Below are 13,626 nucleotides of genomic sequence, written 5' to 3'. Positions count from 1 at the left end.
GTTTTTGAGTGATTACCAAACAAATAGGACTGGGACTGATGTTTCCTATTAAGTATATTTGCAGTTGAATTATGACATTAGATTGAGACACAGTGGGAGGAGGCAGGATGGGGCTGATGCAAGACTGTTAGTTGGGAAAGGTTCTGGTTCCTGGAAGTTGTGCTGAGTTGTTCTTGTTTACTCCTTCTTTTTCTTTCTTTGGTTTTATGAGTGCACATTGTTGGTGGTAGGACAGCTCTGACTATATTTGCTAGAAGCAGATGTCCACATTAATTTAGAATTTTAGAGATTGAAAACCATAGAGGGTGGCACTATGAAATATGGAAGAGGCAAGTGAAACTTTGTCAGCCAAGTTCAGTCTCGGTGAGTCTCCTGACTTCTGAAAACTATTTACAGAACTGGGTTCTTGGAAGTGGGACATCTTTTTATAACGGACAATATTTTAGGGTTTCAAAGTTTAGATCTAGGACTTAAATTCTCCTTGATCTCCCACTCTCTTCCTCCCCCAACTGCCTAAGCTTCTTTTGAAGTTCTTGGGAAGTAAGGGAACATCAGTGAGGGCAAAGAAACAAAAACCCAAGACCTTGTGGATGCCAAGGGCTCAGACTATGGTCAACTAACCTGGCCTTTACCAAGTTTCATTTAAAATCTCTATGCCAACAATGTCAACCTGAAGAATCAGCTCTCGGATGCAGGATCCACTGTCTCGCCATTTCCACTTTTCCTCCCTGGTCTCATGACTCTCTGCTGGGTTGCCACATTGCCCCCCACAGATGCCTTCTAGATTACGATGTCCAAGATGTCAGGACAGTGGGAAGGAGTTGCTGCCACATGCCTTATCAGCTGGCAATCTAGTGAATCTAGTGGTTATTTCATTAATCCACAGCCTTCCCCCAACCCTAGGTCTTCTTTTTGGCATTGTTATTAATTTGAGGACTACTGTAGTACATGTGTGACACGTGGCTTTTCAGTAAAAAGAGCTGATTCAGTAATAGACTGGCATAATGAGACACAGGGCTGTGTGCCAGATCCCATTTTGGGAGGAGAACATCTCACTTTCCTTGAAGCCTTGATATCTCAGACCCAAAGGAGACTGAGACTGAATGTGTAGAAGGGGTGGTGGGTGCTGACCAGGAAATTTGAAAGTGTGAGAAAGTATTGCTCCTAGCTGCACTCTTTCCCTCATGGGAAATCCTGGCTTGTCTAGAGGAGTCTGAGGCAATGGTATCTGGCTTGGAGTTCTGCCAAGTGGAGCTGGAGATTTGCCAGAAGCTCACCATCTACTGGCCACTGGTCCTTGTCCTGGATGAAATGGAAACTGGAGATGTAGTGTAACTTTCTAGATATAGGTACCAGGGTAAGTAAAAACAAAACAAAAAATTCAGAGGTCTCAGGCTCAGCTCATAATACCATATTGCCAAGTGTCAACTATTAGACTCTGTCTCCCTTTGCCTTATTTACTGCCTACTCATAATCATGTTACTCACCACTGTGTTTGTGCTATCTTGGGTTTCATCCATAAGGCAGTGCAGTTTAACATGTCAAATCAGAGCCAGTAAGGGGAGGAACAGGGTCTGGATCTTAGCTTCATATGTTGTGATGGTGGTTGGAGATAGTCAGCAAGACAGGAAAGGAACAGGACCCAAGGGCACTGCAAATTCCAATCCTGCTTGAAGCACGAAGTGGTGGAATGCCCCAGCAGCTACAATAGTAATGGCAAATATAGATAGGTGGTTCCAGTTATGTACTGCAGAAAAATAAACCATCCCAAAGTTAATGGTATAAAACAAAATTTATTATGCTCATGAATTCTGTGTGAGATGGCTTGTCTCTTGTCCACATTGTCTGGGGCCTCAGCTGAGAGGATTTGAAGGCTGAAGATGACTTGACAGCTAGGGCTAGAATGACCTAAATATTTGTTCACTCACCTGTCTTGTTGGACTTTAGCTCGGGCTGCTGGCCTGAATACCTACACATGACCTTTCAATATGGCAGCTTGGGCTTCCTCCTTGCATGGTGGCTGGGATTCAAGAGCAAGAATGCCAAGAGAAGCAGGTGGAAGCTACATATCTCTTTCTGACCTAACCTTGGGTGTAACACAGCATTACTTCCGCCATACTCTCCTAGTTGTAGAAGTCCAAGCCCCTTATTAGAATCCAGTGAAGGGGACATAGACACCACTTTTCAATGGGAGAAGTGATAAAGAAATTTGAGGTCATGTTTTGAAACAAAATCTATCCTCTGACCACAATTGTTTGCCTTCTTCCCATATGCAAAAAACATTTAATCCTTGCCAGCCCCTACAAAAGTCTCACTCCATTATGAAATCAGGTTCAGCCTCAATGTCTAGGTGCAAATGAGGCTCCCTGGTTTCCTCAAATCCAGGTCCTTGGGTACCATTTTTCTCAATCTGAAGACCTGTGAACAGAAGAGATTATCTGTCCCACTGTGGTGGGACAGGCATGGGGTAACTGCAACAGACAGTCCCATTAAAAAAGATGGAAAACAGGATGCACACAGCAGCCACTGAGCCTTTGCAATTCTGAAATCCATCAAGGCACATGTGACTAGTTTCTTATTAGAGCTCAGTGCTACTATCTGGGAATATTAATTCCGAGGCTCTTGACTCTGCTCTCCAGGATCTTAGGTTTTTGTTTATTTGTTTTTCAGGATCTTAGTTTTATCCTCAGAGTTACTCTTCTGTGTCCACAAGAAATAGACTCACAGGTAATGCAAGGAGTTTGGGGAAGGGAGGCAGCCAACACCTAGGCTACCTGTCCATAGGGAGCAGAGCTTTGACCCCTGGGTTTGGTTTTGGAGCAGGGATCTGGCCGTTCCTGGGCATAGAGACTGGTGATAAAGTGAGACATACGGCCGTGATCCTTGTTGAGGGGACCAGACAGAAATTAGTGTCCAATATCCCTCACACAAAGTGAGGTAGAGTGGAGGATCCAGATAGATGAGGGAATTTTATTATATACAAAGAGTGAAGCTATTTCACTCCCTGTGAAGTTGGTCAAATCAGCAAAAACTTCATGCTTGTTTTTTTCCCCAAGCTTAATTCACTTCCTAGAAATCAATCAGAGCCATTTGAGAGCTGTATTCTTCACAGCAATATTAAAATAATGTACTAACATTCTGTTTCCAGGTGGCACAGTAAAGTAATTTAACCTGAATTAGTTTTTATTCAGAGCTACTAGGACATTTTAATTATCTCCTTACAGTTTATATATCACGTACTTCCAAATGGGATTGAGGCAGTATATGTGAAGAAAAAAACAAGACTATCAACATAAAAATAAATGATCAAAAACTGTGTAAATAGTGTGCTAACAATGAGAGTTACTTTAGTAACAGTAATTGGTATTCAATTTGCTCTGAGCTTCATTCTACAAAAAGCTTTCATGCAGCTTTATGTGTTCGGTATATCTTTGACAGTGTACAAAAGTCTAAGTATTTGCTTCTGGAAATATTTACTTCCAGCTTCTTTAAAGATGAAGCTTCTCTTAGTGTATTTGGAGCATTGTTTAGAAGTTTATTTTGAATGGAATGTTTGAAGTTGGAGGGGTCTTGAGAGGTCATAATTCTAGTTCTTTTTTTCTGCAGATGAAGGTTGGAGGATTTAAAGAGATTCAGGGGTTTGCTCAAAGGTCAGATGGAATAAGCAGAGCTCTGGCTGACTGCTAGCCCCATATTCTGCTTATACCATAGAGGAGAGATTCTCAGGTCTTAAGTTTTCAGAGTTATTGCTAAATAAAGCTTAGTGAGAAATAAAAGACTATAAATATTTGAAGTAAGGAATTATGATTTGATATACATTGGTCTTATTTCAGATACAAAGGGACTCTAAAGAGACATGAACAAGCATGGCTGGACAGTGGTGAGTACCAGGGGACTGAGGAAGCAGAATAGAGAGAGAGAGATAAGGGTGAGATTGTAGACAGAGATGCCAATGAAGCCAGAAGTCATTCTTCTGGTCGCTGCCTTACAGGGAGGCTCCAGAGAAAATGAGAGATTGAGTCTGGATGCCACTACCCTCCATTGAGGTGAAGGGCTTTACAAAGCAGGATTTGAGCAGATCAGAGAATTTCAGCCTCCACATGTTGTTTGCTGGCTTACCTCCTCCAGTAACTAGTTAAGATTCAAGCAGAAAAGTAGGACCATGTAAGCGTTATAAAGGATTTATTACAGGGATGAGACGTCATGCATTTGTGGGAGCTGGTTGAGTAGTGTATGTGAGTTTGCTACCCTGTGTCTGTGCTGGGCCTGAGGACACTTAGGTCAGCAGTCCAGAAGGGAAGATGAATGTGAAGCAGGGGCAAGACAGGACAAAGTAGAACCACAAAGACAAACTGGAACCCACAACAGTCTCTCAATGCCTCCAAACTTCCAACCTCAACGATGTGTGTGACCTGCTGGCACACTTCACTCCAACGCTGCTCATGAACCTGGCCCAGGATTCAGAGAGCTAAGGAGGAGATCCAGTGGGAAGTGGACAGAGCTGTGAGCCTGAGGCTGCCCAAAGCCAAGGTGGGCCATGAGACATGAGTGTGAATGGACTGCAGCTGCACCTTCCCTGAAACACATCACTTCCACACTCATATCTCCTGCACACTTTCCTGTGGGTGCAGCCTTAACCCAGAACCATGCAGGGAAGGGAATTGTGGGAAATGTTGTTCCATTTTAGCTAAAGACACTTCATACCCACCACCACATCTATGAATTAAATTATCCTCCTTATCCTCCCAATAACCATATATTCAGTGTGCTAGCCAAGGGGTTGGCGGGTTAGCTGTTTTTTTGGAGATTTTTAGGAAAACTTAGAAAGGAGTTGTGTATGTCAGGAGGGACAATATTTCATGAAGCAAATTAGCAGAGGCATTCATGGAAGGGCACACTGATGAGGGCGTTACACAGTAACTTTTAAGGAACAAACTTTTCTATAAATGAGGCACATCTTTACCTGAAATTATAACTTCTAAACTAGAACAATGCAGTCAGATTAGCTTGAATGTACTTTGTAAAAGAGCTTTTGTTTCATTTAGAGAATAAATTGAACCCTGGGAGAACTTTGATTAATTTGAGAGACAGAGGAAAGAGAAGAGAGACAAAGAGAAAGAGAGAGTGAGTTTGAGAGTAAAAAACAGCAGTCATCATGACCTCGGGGCAACATAAAGCAGATGGTTTTCCCTTGAAATTTCTTTGTTTTGGAATGCAAGTTCATGTGCCCAATGCACAATGAGGCCAAACAGACCAAAACATTGGCGTTTGGATCAGAGAAATGTTTATTGCAGGGCCATGCAAGGAGAACAGGTGGCTTGTGCCCCCCAAACCCCAAACTCCCTGAAGGGCTTCAGCAAAACATTTTTTTTATTGATGTATAATTTGTTTACAATGTTGTGTTAATTACTGCTGTAAAGCAGAGTCATTCAGTTATACATTTTGAAAAATATTCTCTCCCATTTTGGTTTATCATAAGATATTGAATATAGTTCCCTGTGCTATAACACAGGACCTTGTTGTGTATCGATTCTATATATAAAAGCTTACATCTGCTAACACCAACCTCCCACTCCATGCCTTCCGCAATGCCCTCCCTCTTGGCAACCACCATCTATGTCCGTGATTCTTTTTCTGTTTCATAGATATGTTCATTTGTGTCCTAATTCAGATTCAACATATAAGTGATATCATACGGTATTTGTCTTTCTCTTTCTGACTTCACTTAGTGTGATAATCTCTAGTTGCATTCATGTTGCTGCAAATGGCATTATTTCATTCCTTTTTATGGCTGAGTAGTATCCCATTGTATATTTGTACCACATCTTCTTTATCCATTCATCTGTCAATGGATATTTAGGTTTTTTCCATGTCTTGGCTATTGTGAATACTATTACTGTGAACATAGGGGTACATGTATCTTTTTTTAATTGGAGTATAATTGCTTTACAATGTTGTGTTAGTTTCTGCTGTACAATGAAGCAAATCAGCTATATGTATACATATATCCTGTCCCTCTTGGACCTCCCTCCCTCCCCATCCCACCCATCTAGGTCATCACAGAGCACCGAGCTGAGCTTCCTGTGTTTTATAGCATGTTCCCGCTAGCCATCTATTTTATGCAAGTAGTATATATATGTCAATCCTAATCTCCCAATTTGTCCCACCCTCTCCTTCCCCCTCTGTGTCCACATGTTCATTTTCTATAGCTACCTCTCTATTCCTGTCCTGTTAATAGGTTTGTCTGTACCATTTTTCTAGATTCCACATATATGTGTTAATATATGATGTTCTTCTGGCTTACTTCACTGTGTATGACAGACACTAGGTCCATCCACATCTCTACAAATGACCAAATTTCGTTCCTTTTTATGGCTGAGTTACATTCCATTGTATATATGTACCTCATCTTGTTTGTCCATTCATCTGTCATTGGACATTTAGGTTGTTTCCATGTCCTGGCTATTGTAAATAGTGCTGCAATGAACATAGGGGTACATGTGTCCTTTTGAATTATGGTTTTCTCTGGTATATGCCCAGTAGTGAGATTGCTGGGTCATATGGTAGTTCTATTTTTAGTTTTTAAGGAACCTCCATACTGTTCTCCACAGTGGCTGTATCAATTTACATTCCCACCAACAGTGTAAGAGGGTTCCCTTTTCTCCACATCCACTCCAGCATTTATTGTTTGTAAATTTTTTGATGATGGCTATTCTTACTGGTGTGAGGTGATACCTCATTGTAGTTTTGATTTGCATTTCTCTAATAATTAGTGATGTTGAGCATCCTTTCATGTGCCCCTTGGCCATTTGTATGTCCTCTTTGGAGAAATGTCTATTTAGGTCTTCTGCCCATTTTTGATTGGCTTGTTTGCTTTTTTGTTTTTGAGCTCCATGAGCTGTTCGTATATTTTGCAGATTAACTCTTTGTTGCTTCATTTGCAAATATTTTCTCCCATTCTGAGGGTTGTCTTTTACATTTGTTTATGGTTTCCTTTGCTGTGCAAAAGCTTGTAAGTTTAATTAGGTCCCATTTGTTTATTTTTATTTTCATTACTCTAGGAGGTGGGTCAAAAAAGATCTTGCTGTGGTTTATGCCAAAGAGCGTTTTTCCTATGTTTTCCTCTAAGAGTTTTATAGTGTCCAGTCTTACATTTAGGTATTTAATCCATTTTGAATTTATTTTGTGTATGGTGTTAGGTAGTGTTATAATTTCATTGCATCTGGATATATGCCCAGGAGTGGGATTGCTGGATCATATGGTAATTCTATTTTTATTTTTTTGAGGAACCTCCATCCTGTTTTCCATAGTGGCTGCACCAACTTACATTCTCACCAACAGAGTAGGAGGATTCCCTTTTCTCCACACGCTCTCCAGCATTTGTTAGTTGTAGACAGCAAAACATTTTTAAAGGCAAGGTGAGGGAGGGATGTGGTTGGTTGTTGCAAACTTTTTCGTGTAGGAATCCTTTGTTTTTGCAACTGTCCACGTAGGTCAGATCACCATGTTCCTGTAAATCTCCCATAAGACAAATTTTATTCTCTATTCTGCAACTTTTTACCTCTATATGAGTAGAAAAGTGTTATACCCTGAAATGTCAGCCTTGAGAATGGGCTATCCTGTATATTTCAGGCTATAGGCAACATTCTTAACTTGAAGCAAAAGTAATACCAAGGTTAAAGTAAAAGAAACACATCTAATATCAAGTCAGATTTGTTCTTCCTTATTACATCTTGAGATATAAACGTACCTTTTGGCCCATCTTCCCCTTGACAATTCATTTGGCTGCCCTTTGATTGAGACATTCTTTCTCCCTCCCCTTTAATAGAACTAACATGCACACTCCCCAACTTTCTTATCTGTCTGCAGGCTTAACAGAACTTGCAAGTCGTTCCTGGACCACATGCCAACAGAAGAGAAAACCTGGACACAGGACAGATGTATTTGCAGGTTTGCACACGGGACTCAATCCAGAGGCTGCATCTCCAAGAGCAAAAAAATAGAGGATAATATTAGCTTTACTTTGCTTTGTTGTTAAGTGAGTACAACAAAAAGGGGCTAAAATCAATGACACAGTGACCATCTAGAGAATGAAGAACGTCACGTTGTACTGTGCCCTGTTGGGAACAGTGAGAGGCATTGGATTTGCTATAAATTTTGAGGAAGAGTTTGTCTTGGTCTGTGAATCGGTCAAAGTCTGTTCACAAACAGACTTTAGGAGCCATCCAGTGAGACAAGTGCTTACGTGTTCCTGCCATTTCTGCAGTGTGCATATGTTTGTTTTTTTGAGGTGGGGTGCTTTATTACTCAAGTTCTTTCTAATATTAGAGCATAGATTTTTTTTTGGTAAAAAATACATAACATTATATTTATCATGGTAATCATTTTTAAGTGTACAGTTCATTAGTGTTAAGTATAATCATATTGTTGTGCAACGGATGTCTAGAACTTTTTTTCTTGCAACATAAATCTTTGGAACTCAAGCCAGATTATTTGGCTCCTGTAACTTATAGCTTAAAAACATATGAACTTTTACTTTTGTTTATGTTTTGACAATGAGAGCAAATTCACATGTGTGTGAAGGGAGCAGGGAGTTAGGAATACAACAACAGGTCAGCTTAACCATTGTTACTGGACCCCCATCTTGTGGCAGGTGCTGTTCTGGGCCTCATGAAGTATGTGAAATCTCAACAATATGAACAGGAGCCCCAAGGCCAGTACAGGCCCAACAATTCTTCCCAGAGCATGTCCTATGTATTAGGGGTCTCCTGAGAAAAAGAAGCAATAAAATGTATATATGTATATAAAAATACCTGTGATAAGTAATTGACTCACATGATTATGGAGGCTGAAAAGTCCCAAGGTCTGTAGTCAGCAAGCTGGAGATCCAGATGAGCTGATGTTTCAGTTTGATTCTAAAGGCAGGAAAAGACTGATGTCTCAGCTCAAAGTAGTCAGGCAGGAGGAAGTCCCTCTTGTTCTTTTTTATTTATTATTATTGAAGTATAGTTGATTTACAATGTTACATTTTTTTCTGGTGTACAACATAGTGATTCAAAATTTTTATAGATTATATTCCATTTAAAGTTATTATAAAATATTAGCTATATTGTGCTGTACATTATACCTCTGTAGCTGTACATTATGCTGTACATTATACCTTTGTAGCTTATTTAGTAGTAGTAGTTTGTGCCTCTTTAACCTCTTCCCCTCTCTTGCCCCTCCCCCTTACCTCTCTCCACTGGTAACCACTAGTTTGTTCTCTGCATCTGAGTCTGTTTCTGTTTTGTTATATTCCTTCATTTGTTTTCCTTTTTAGATTCCACTTATAAGTGATAACATATAGCTTGTGTCTTTATATGACTTATTTTACCTAGCATAATACCTTCCAGGTCTATCCATGCTATTACAAATGGCATAATTTCATTCTTTTTTGTGGCTGAGTAGTATTCCATTGTGCACACGCACGTGTGTGTGTGTGTATATCACATCTTCTTTATCCATTCATCTGTTGATTGACACTTAGGTTGGTTCCATGTCTTGGCTATTGTGAATAGTGCTGCTATGAACATAGGGGTTCATGTATCTTTTTGAATTATAGTTTTGTCCAGATATATGCCCAGGAGTGGGATTGCAGGATCATATGGTAGTTCTATTTTTAGTTTTTTGAGGAACCTCCATACTCTTCCACAAATTTACATCACCACCAACAGTGCATAATGGTTCCCTTTTCTCCACATCATTTCTAACACTTGTTATTTGCAGTCTTTTTCATTTACTTGATCTTTCTATTTAGTTCTTCAGTGGATTGGAAGAGGCCCACTTAAAAAGAGAGGATCCATCTGCTTTACTCCTTTACCAATTCACATGTTGATCTCATCCAGAAACACCCACATAGACACATCCTGAATAATTACGCCAAATGTCTTGGCACCTTGTGGCTCATTCAGATGGACACATAAAATTAACTATCACACTGTGGTTATCACTGTTTCCAAGATGACTTTGGGGACCGTGGGCAAATTTAACAGCTGTGTGACCTTAGACAAGTTATTTAACCTCTCTGTGCCTCAGTTTCCTCATCATAAAGTAAAGATGATAATTGTTCCTCTCTCATTGAGTTGTCTTAAGGATTAAATGAATCAGTATTTGTAAAACACTTAGAAGGGTGCATGGCAAGTTTTAAGTGTAACATGTGCTAAATGCAATTTTAACAAATACCCAAAGCTCTGTATTTGTTTTGATGTGCAGTACAAAGAAATATAATTGGCATGATTTCAGGGATATTTTTGCTTAGGATGAGGGTAAATAAAAAACATTAAGTTGATTTAAAGACAAATATTAAGTAAATACTAGTATAGGATGTACGCAAAATGGTTAAAAAAAATGAGAAAGTGGAAAGTGAATGATTAGGTTTTGGAAATACAGCGAATGAGAAAAAATAAGGTCATATCTACGGTGACCAAACAACGACAGCCTGCTTTTCTGAGAGATTTCCTGAGACGCAGGGCATGCAGTGCTAAAACCAGAAGAATTCCCAGCAAACCAGGACATTTGGTCTATCTATATAACTACAGTTTGGTATTTATCCCACAAACATTTATTGAGCACCTGCATCATTCCAGGCACTGGGGGCTTCCAAAGAGCCTCTAAGGAGTTGGCAGTGGAATGGACCCTTGGTTCTGCTCTTGCTACTGTTATGTCTGACTTTAAGCAGAGCTCTTCATTTTCACTCCATCTGTTTCTTAGTCTGCAAAGGAAGTGGTTGGAATAAATGATCTCTAAATCCCTTCCAACACTGGGGTTCTTCAATATGAAGCACACAGGACATCTGTTACTGCTAAAATCTCTACTCCCACTAATGTCCAGGGTGAGAAAAGAACAATGAGCAAAGAATGCATGTGATTCTTTTCTTAGCTCTCAATTCCAGCCTGAGGTAGGGGAGAAAATGAATGTAATTGAGACTCTCCCCTCTCCTGGGGTCCCAACCAACCACCACCATGACACACTAGGATCCTTTGAAAAGATCTCAATAATGCTTGTTGTCAGGAAATTGGTAGAAGAGAGCCTTCCTTACAGGTTTAAGCAAGTAAGTTTCCATGAGAAGCACCTGAAGAGTTCATCAGAGGGAGAAGAGATGTTTATGATGCTCAGAGATACAGGGTGCTCCAACAGTGGTTGTGTTTGGAAATGAAAAGGAATCTTTGGTGGTAGGAATAGGATAGGTGATTTAATCAGTTAAGAGGCTCTTGTTTGGAGCCTTATTTGTCTTCATCAAATGACCTTTTGGAGTTGGCAGTTTCAGGCAAGTTATGTTTCATAAGAGTGTATCTCCTTGACCATCTGACTTTGTGTAAAATCATCTTACAGTTATGTCTTGGAAAAGCTATCTCACACAAATCATTATTTATACAAAATTTTTCCAGAATCAGTTTAATGTAACAAATGTCTATTGACTGCCAGTTATGAGCTCAGTTCTGTGAAGTCAGAAGAGCAATGAGGATCTCAGTTGCTGGGAGCCGTAGCTAAGGAAACATGACAGGAATCCAATCATCCCATTATACTGATGATGTTATTTGTGGAAAACCTGAGGATTTTTATCTGGAACAAAGGTTCACTTTGTATGAGATATGGCAGACAGCAGAGGCTTTGGGTATGGAAAGTCTAAGTTTCTAGGCTCAGAGAACTTAATTCTCAGGAGTCAGGTCTTTTTTCATAATGAAATTCTAAGACTTGATATGCCCAGACTTCTTCCAGGCAGCATTCTCTCTGATTATAGTTCCCCTGAGTTACTGGTGTTTAGAATCATAACGTTGAGAGAGAGAGAGATTATGAAAACAAGTCCATGTCAGTGGGGGTATAGCTCAGGGGTAGAGCATTTGACTGCAGATCAAGAGGTCCCTGGTTCAAATCCAGGTGCCCCGTGCATATTCTTCATGCCTTAGAAAAATACGTATTGATTTTGACTTTTATCTTCTGTGGCTCATGGCTCTTTGAATAATCACTAATTTCCCTTTTGTATATGCCAGGTGGCAGACTATATTCTTTATGTTAATTACCTCCTTCATTTCTCACCAAAATTTTACAAGACACATTATCTCCATTTTGCATGAGGAGTCTGAGACTTGGAGATGCTACAAAGCTCAGGTCCAGGATTTGAACTCAGAGCATGGTTCTCAATGACTTCATTATACTACTCATTCTGTTTTCCTTCTGTTAAAATCTTTGTCACAAAATTCCACTTAGCAATGCTCCCAAGGTGCTAGAACTGTCCATAGAGTTTTAGAACATTTGGCTGCAGGGCAAACCCAGTAACTTAGTGATGGTGCCCACACTTTACAGTGTCCTGGGGGCAGTCAGGGAATAGAGACCTTGTTCACAGAGCACTGGATAAACATGAACTGGCCTAAAGTTTAGGGAACTGCACTCCTTTCCTGATCTAAAGCTTGAGGACTTTCTATTACCTTTCCATCCCCAGTTCATTGCCTGCAGCGAGCACTCCACCTAGGGTGCCTGCATTCCGGAACCAGGCTGGGGCCAGAGGTCAGGGCTTAGTCTAGGTTTAACTCCTGCCTGCAGCTCAGGCACTGCTGCATTTTAAAATCAGCTTGAATGACATACACTGAGCCCCTACTACATGCCAGAATTGTGCAAAGTGTGAACCCAGAAGTGAATAAGACACAGCCCCTGGACTCAGTGTGCTCTCAGCCAAGGAAGCAGGCCTGTAAAATAAGATATCAGACAGCTGTGAGCTGGACCGAGCTGGGCCAGCTTCAGGAATGCAGAGGAGGCAGCTATTACCTCTGTCCAGAGGAGGGAGGTTACAGGAGGCTTCCAAGAGGAGCTGATGGCAAGTCAGGGTCTCATAGAAGAACAGTATCGCACCAGAGGGAGGGTGGAGGAGAGGCAGGGGTGCGGTGAGTGAGGGTTGGGTCCCAGGCAGAGAAAACTGCATGGGCAGAGGCTGGAGCCAGATGGATGCAGTTGGAGGCAGCTGGAGCACAAAATGTGCTATGGGGAGTGTCAGCAGAGGAGGCTGAAGCTGAGGAGGCAGACAGGGATCAAAATGTAAGAACTCTTGTGCTGAGAGTCTTGCAGTTTATCATGAAGGCCTTTAAGAGGAGTAGTCTAGATGCACCTGACTTTAAAATGACTGCTGTGGGAGCAGTAGGAGATGGATGTCAGGGGTGGAGGCTGGGAGGCCATTTAGGAGGTGGTGGCACTGTGGTGCCAGGGTGGGAGTGGGATTAAGTGATGTCAAAGCTAAAATCAGCAGTACCCAGTGATTAACTTGCACTGGGAGGAGAGGTTGGAAGAAGTTGAGTTATGTTACATGCTTTGGCCAAATGACAGTACACAGTGGTGTCACCAACCAAGACAGGGAGGAGGTTGATCAGATGGTTACATAGGCAGGCCTGGCACCCAGCTCTGAGCCCACAATGAAATCTTGGCCCCACCACCTCCCAGCTGCATGGCCACTCTGTGCCTCAGTTTCCTTACTTGCAAAATCAGTATGCTAACAATAATACCTGTCCTGTGGGAGTTTTTGGTGAAGATTCAGCAGGAAGTTATGGCTAGAACTTTTAGTACTGAGCCTGGCACATAGCAAATGTTTAGTAAATATAG

General features: G+C 41.0%; 1 long non-coding RNA gene across 6 annotated transcripts in view; it reads left to right on the top strand.

Moving 5' to 3' along the window:
- The window catches only part of LOC307186607, an 84,733-nt gene extending 71,923 nt beyond the window's left edge, over nt 1-12,810 (top strand). For 3 of the 6 annotated variants that reach the window (XR_013828423.1, XR_013828425.1, XR_013828427.1), the window contains 2 exons: nt 3,834-3,880; nt 7,870-12,810. This is a non-coding gene — a long non-coding RNA (uncharacterized lncRNA). The remainder of the gene's footprint in view (nt 1-3,833; nt 3,881-7,869) is intronic. The other 3 variants (XR_013828424.1, XR_013828426.1, XR_013828428.1) reach the window with 1 other exon arrangement.
- The last annotated feature ends 816 nt before the right edge of the window (nt 12,811-13,626 follow it).

Source organism: Stenella coeruleoalba (assembly GCF_951394435.1).
Source record: "Stenella coeruleoalba genome assembly, chromosome: 5".
Taxonomy (NCBI): domain Eukaryota; kingdom Metazoa; phylum Chordata; class Mammalia; order Artiodactyla; family Delphinidae; genus Stenella; species Stenella coeruleoalba.
Note: the sequence above shows the minus strand (reverse complement) of the source record. Positions and strands in the feature narration are given on the sequence as shown.